Below are 6,914 nucleotides of genomic sequence, written 5' to 3' on the forward strand. Positions count from 1 at the left end.
GCATTTCTTTCTGTGCAGCTGTCTGGCTAGCAAAATTTCATTTGCTAGTTTTTCTTCCTTATCTTTCTGTGACCCCCTGGAAGCAGCCCAGAGACATCTTGAATTCCAAGAGTTCCTGCAGTTTTGTGGCTCACCAGCTAAAAATTGTTCCAGGCTTTAGGCCTATTCACAGAACTGCTTTAAAAATTGTCAGAAAGATTAAGTTATCTTGACACTCCTTACTGTTTCATACATGCATAGATACAATCACTTTTGTTTTCAGTATAAAATGTTAACTGAAGTTTATCAAAGTTCAATTCATTTTTTAGCTAGATAAAATATGAAGAGGAAAATCTATGAACATTTTCCAGTTTATTTTCTCTTGGTTTTAAACTGCATTTAAAATTAATAAGTTTTAAGAAGGGGGTTATGATTTTAAATAAGCTGAAATAAAATACTGCTAAGAAAAATTAAAATACTTCATACTGCGCTAGCTAGAGACTTGAGCTTTTGTGTTGAGATTTGAGAGATTTACACCACGAACTTCCCACAGATTTTGAAGTGACACAGACAACAATAAAACTGCATATGGCTCTGAAAATCATGCTCTATGCTTGCCCGCCTAGTGTTGTTGGCCAGAATAGCTATTCAGGGTGATTGTGCATATGTGTACTGTCTTCCAAAATAAATCAATGATTTTGTGGAATAAAAATGTCACAGTGGGGAGTCATTCCAGGCTTGCACCATCAAAACCATTCCAGAATAGCTGCATTATTCGCTTTTCCCATGCAGGTCTGCAGTGGTGTCTGTGCCTTGGCCATGTTTTGTTGGCTTGTCTGATTAAAAGCTTCTACTTGCTTGTATAAACTAGATTTTAAAAAGAAGAGAGATATTAATGGAAACTCCCAACTGCTTTACAATAAAAACTAATATTAGCTCAAAGGCTATGTCATTTAAAAGCAGTGACATTCTGAAAAGGTGCTTCTCTCTTAATCTCCACCATTATATACAGTGACACTATTTTTTTCCTAGCATGTATCAATTATGTATCTTAGGTTGCATGTTCAGTAAGCAAGAGGTGGTCTTGCATAAACTACACTGACAATGTGATTTGAGCAAAAGACTTTGCTTAAAGCTAAAAATATTATCTCACATTGTAAAAACTACAGGTATTTCCACAGTCTATAACTTCAGTATATGAATTATGTTTTTTTAAAGTGTTAACAGAAAAACAGGAGCATATCCCAATATAGAAGCTGCAGAAAGCAACCGGTATGGCTTATGACAGAAACTCTGGACAGTGATGCTAAAATTAGAGGCTGAAGGCATAAAACGTAATTTAGAATGTAGTTAGAATAGCTGAATATAAGAACTACTCCAAGAAGACAGACTAATGCATGAAGTCTAACTTCCATTTTGGAGCAACAGTGGCCAGTCACAAATGCTTAGGATGAACACAGTAAGAATAAGGAAACAGACAGTAATATCTTCTTGTTAATACTCTGAGCTAGTCTGCCATCATGTTCAAAACAAGCTGGAAATTCAGGTGACCCTTGCAGCAGTATACTAGAGCATTCTAAATAGTTACCAGTGTTGCCCCGTTCAGATCATAAGTCAGGGTATGATGTGCCAGTACAAACAGAGTCATCGAATACTGGATTTGGAAATTAATTCAGAAAGCTGGTGTGCCAAGGCCAAAGGGAACCCACTAAGATAAAACTGACTATTCAAGGTCAAAACCCAGGAAAATAATGACTATAACTGTTATTCAGGCCAAATGCTGGAATGAGATGGGCTGGTCTGGGCATGTGTTTAGCTGTATGTTGGGATTAGTTTTCCTGGCCATTTGCATCTTGTTGTTGTTTGACATAGTGTCCAAGAATGCACAAGATCTGACTGAGATTTGTTTTTCTCATAGCTGAGGCAAAGTCTCGGGACAATATTCACAAAAGAGGACCCTGTGGATTCTAAGATGTTTAATAATTTTGTGCTTCACCCTTTCTCTGATACATACCTGATAGGCCTACATACAGAGGTATTTTCATGGTCTTTGTCCTTTGTGCATTCCCTTTCTGCATAAAATTTAGTAGGAATATAATTGCCTTCAGACCTTTACGCTTTCTCAAATCTATCTGCAGTTGCCCCACAGATGCAAAAGGTATTCAGGCTGGGGGAAAGACATGCACAGAGACACTGTGACTATAATGATTTTGTTTCCATTAGGACAAAGAATAAAAAGAAATTTTATTAGTAATTCTTAAAAAGTTCAGGAACTCCTCAGCTTTCCAAAACTCTTAATGATAAAGGAAAAATCTCTTAATGTATTAATGCAACATGCCTATTCTTTACCTTTTCTGTAATGCGCCTTGTCACAAAATAATCACAGCTGACATGAGGACAGTGGTTCAGCCTAAAACCAGAGTTCCATCACCGTGGTAAAAACAAAAAAGCTCTCCTCAGACTGTGCCTTTACTTTAGTAACCACAAGGAGAGAGATACTATTGTTAAGTGGGAGGTATGAAAATTCTAGCAAGTATCAGCTCATCTGCAGTATACTCACTCCATATGCATCAAATTGGTTCCTCTGTTGTACTCAAATTATAAGTCACCTTGACAATGGATCTACAGTTAACAAAGAGGGTATATACACTCCGTGAGTGGCATATAGGGCTGCTGGTAGTGCCTTTCCAGAAGACAAGGTGTCACCATCAGTGGCATGTTTACTGTATTTAAGAGAAATGGCTACTTAGCATGATTTTAAACTCTAATTTGAGAAAGAAAGAATACGGTCTGGACCACACCTCTAGAAAGCTGTCAATCCTAGTCTTCTTTTGGCCATATAGGTATATTTTTCATATATTATTGATTAGATTATATTGGTCAGCAATCTGGATGTGCTGCTGTGGAAGCTTTTTTGGTCTGACAGCAAAATTGTTATAACTATTATCACAGTTATTACCTTTGCTAGTAGTCAGAGTAGGAAGATAAAGTATCAGCTGGAAGTAGCAGCTAGCATTCTGTAGCTTCCCAAAGCCTGTGGCTGCCTATCCTCTACAGTTTGTTAGGCCTGGAAGATGAGAGAGATTTTAGAATGTTTCTAGTCTTTCTTCTTACGAAGACAGCCTTGAAAATATGGCATGGTTAGAAAAAAATAGATCACTAAAGTGTAACACTTGTCACAGATTTTTCTGAGGGTTAACATGTTGTTTGTGGTTCTCTGTCAGGAACTTAGCTCTGGAAAGAAAAACACAGCTATATGCCATAGGATTGCACAGAAAGCAATCTGTGATGCTTTCAACCAGAGCATGAGGCTACAGCAAGCTCCCTAATAAGCAGCAAGAAGAGGCATCTCGGTAACACAAGATGCAGTTTGACTAGGTGGAGCAGACAGCACTGATAGTAACTACCTGCCTGACTTAAGTAATATAGGCAAAACATGCAAAGACCTAAAATTTCATTATGTATGGTATTACAGTATTACTGATTACAAGATTTTCTTGTTTCAAACAGCATTATAGGGTAGGAAAGCTGAATTTTCTCCTACTTTGAAAAGAGAATTGAGGTTTCAGAGCCTGTTTTATGCAGCAGTATTGGCAAGTTTTGAAGGTATTACACCTTGGGAAGATTCAGGACAAAAATGGAAAGTGCTTCTTTCAGGCAATAGGTAAAATACTTTCAATATTGAGCTTTTATTCTGAGACCAGATATAAACAGATAAATTAAGAACAGTTCATATTTTGTGCTGTGCAGGCTTCTTTTTACAGACAGATGTCTTTCTTCTGTATCTGTACAACTCTTTGGTGGGGGCACTCTGACTGACTCCACATTGCTGCTCATACCACTGCTGCTCACAGCTGAAACTTAGCTGTAGTTTTTCTTCTGAGCTAGCATATCTGCAGCCTCTAAATGTATATTGACCTGCTATCCTGTTCTGTGGGTCCCTCTTGCCATCAGTCTCCTTACTGCCACTGTGTCTTTTCTTGCCTGACTAGCTTCTATAGAAGGTTCTCTTTAATTGTGGTGGCAGCTAATTGTTGGGAATTTGAGAACCAAACACTGAGATGCCAAAACAAAACAGGCATGTTTGAAAATGTAGGCTCTCCATCTTAATCTCATGACAATATCCTGGCACCAGTGAAATAGTGAAAGGTTGTTGAAAGCCCTAGACCTTTGTTACTGGCCATACTTTGTTGTCTCTTGGATTTCTTTAAAGTGCTGTTCATCGTTTTCTGCCATTCACTCTCGATTAAGTATTTTTCCCATTAGCAAGGCAGCCGTATTTGTACTCCTGTCTGTCTTACAAGTGAAGATACACAGCAGCATGGAGGTGAAGCTACTTCACGAGGGACTGCCTGACATGACTCGGAAGCAACAGCATGAGCTGAGTGACACTACCAATGTTAAATCAAAACTACATGTAGGAGCAGCACTGAAGATATTTGGGGCCCATTTCAGGCAGGGAAAGGGTATAGCATAAACATGAGCTTTCGCATCTAAAGCAACAGCTGAAGATAGATATCAGTACATGCTGTGGAAGTACTGAAGGCAGAGGAATGCATTTATGTTGTGGACAACATCAACTATAAATCTTAATTGTCTGTAGTGTTTAATAATCTAGAATTCAGCTGAACAGCTTCTCTTTACCTTCCACTGCTGTTAGCTCAGGCCCTGGCTTGTTTGGAGAATTGTCATTTGAAAATATTATGTATGCCAGCAATTATGCCAAACTGTTCTGTCAGTACAGTGGATCAAGTAGTCAAAATGATGCACCATTTACAAAGTGCTTAGTTTCTCATTTGCTTACTACAGCGTATGAATAAACATCAAGCTGTGGTCTACAATGAAGAAAAACTTTCCCACAAATTCTTAACACTTCTAACCTATATTTGTGAAAGAGATTTAAAAATCTTTGGTAGTGTGTAGTTTCAGCTCTGGGGACACATTGCACTGGTGAAGTGTTTATCAGGTTAAAGACCCTTCTTCACTCTATTTCCATTTCAGGATACTAATGTCGCTCAGGCTTTGCTAACAAAAGGGTTTCCTTTCAACAACACTGTGGGAAAAACACAACTACATTTGAATATTGTCTGTATGACAGCTTCCTCAAGCTCGACAGCTGACAGCTATACTGATTAAGAGTTACAGGTTCAAAAAAAACTCACAGTAGGCAAGGCCCTGCTGACTTTAATAGGAGTTACTCACAGGATGACTACAAAATCAACACTTGTTTTTCCCATATAAAGACTTGTTTGACAAAACAGGTCTTCAGGAAGACTTGTTTAAATACAAAGCAAGTATTGGATTTTTTTAAGAAGCAGCGATTCAATTCACACTAGTACAAAATCAGAATCATTCACTCAAGGGTTTTTTTTGTTGGGTTTTTTTTTGTCACTAGAACATTAGGTAGATTAGCAAAACAAAAGCATTCATAGCTCAAGGTCCATTCTGCCTGCTGTAGCTTTTAAACAAACCCCTTTCTGACTCTTCCCTTTGCACCTTTTTCCCTAGACTGCTGAGCCAATGTTTGTTGTCTGTAGTTTTGTAATTTCCACTTGGAAGATCGGTAAATTACGTAAACTTTATTATCTTGGAGCTTTGTATTTCCCTGAAAAAAACAAAACGGTTTACTGTTAAGATTATGTGTGAAAAGTCACCTTCTCATATGTAAAGAGCTCAGCCTTCCGTCTTTGTTTTGATGTGGGTGTGGATTAAGCGTTTAACAAAAAGTGTTGGTAAAGTTCACACTGCTTAATGCTTTTGTGAAGACTTGCTTAAATACAGACTTTCTAAAATAAAATGTAATTCAAGTCTTCTCAATAAACAAACATTTTTATTCCTTCCTTAGCTCATTGATACTCACCTGGGAGTCTTTCCTTAGTTTAAATACTGTCTACTTCAAAAAGAAGTCCTGTATTTTATATTTGAATGCTTGGGTGTTTTTCCCATCTCTGATATTTTTTCTGATAAAAAACATTACCTCTTCCCACAAACCTTGCTTTATATTGTAAAGCACAACAGAAATAGAAGGAATTCAAGAGGTTTTTATGGAGAGATTTCTGAATGATAGACCGAAAAGATCAGAACTTTTTTAGAGAGGGAGTCAAGTACCTGACAGAGAGATAACAAATGAAAAAAAAAGCAGAAAGAAAATAAACTAACATCTGATTACCTTTGGCACTCTCAGAACGTCAGAACAAAGGTTTTGCAATTAAACTAAAGAGCAAAAATACAAGTGCTTGCTTTTCACTGGGGAAAAAAATATAACTTTTTTTTCCCTTCTATGTCTTTACTTAAAATGTCTCCTGTCCTTATTGCTTATTAGCTTCTGGTCTCTGTTGCATGAACAGATTAATTTTAATATTCATTTTCTTGCAAAGAATTTTCAAAGTTCTACAAAGACATCAAATTTAATTTTATCACTCAATACAGTCTTCCAACTGAGTGCTGATTTTTCTTTCAGCTACTTCCTAACATTCGCACAGGGCCTGTGAGAAGGAGCAGCTTCTCACAGTTATCTCACTGATCAACACTGATCACTTCAGAAGCTGGTGAAGAAGCAGCATAGAGATGCCATCACCAACCCCATCTGCTGAGATGAGGTTTGCAGTGGAATTTAATATGAATGTTCGGTTCTAAAAAGCAGCTGCCTCTCTAGGGAATGATATATCAGACCACACATCACAGGGTGAAGATACAGAATCCATCACTCTTCTTGGATGGTAGCAGTCCTACCCATCTTTTCAGATACCTACTTCTTGCCTTGTGCTGTTATTTTTTTATGTAATCTGTGGGTTTTATACTAGGTAATGAGTGGCAGAAAAAGGAAAGAAGCAACTGGTTTGCCCTCTCAGAAAGCACTGAAGTAGCCAAAAAATAAAAGTATTTTGCATCTAATTGCCCTGGAGTTACATTTAGCAAGGGCATTGCAAATGCAA

The sequence above is a fragment of the Falco punctatus genome (genome assembly GCF_963210335.1).
Source record: "Falco punctatus genome assembly, chromosome: 1".
In the NCBI taxonomy this organism is placed as follows: Eukaryota; Metazoa; Chordata; class Aves; order Falconiformes; family Falconidae; genus Falco; species Falco punctatus.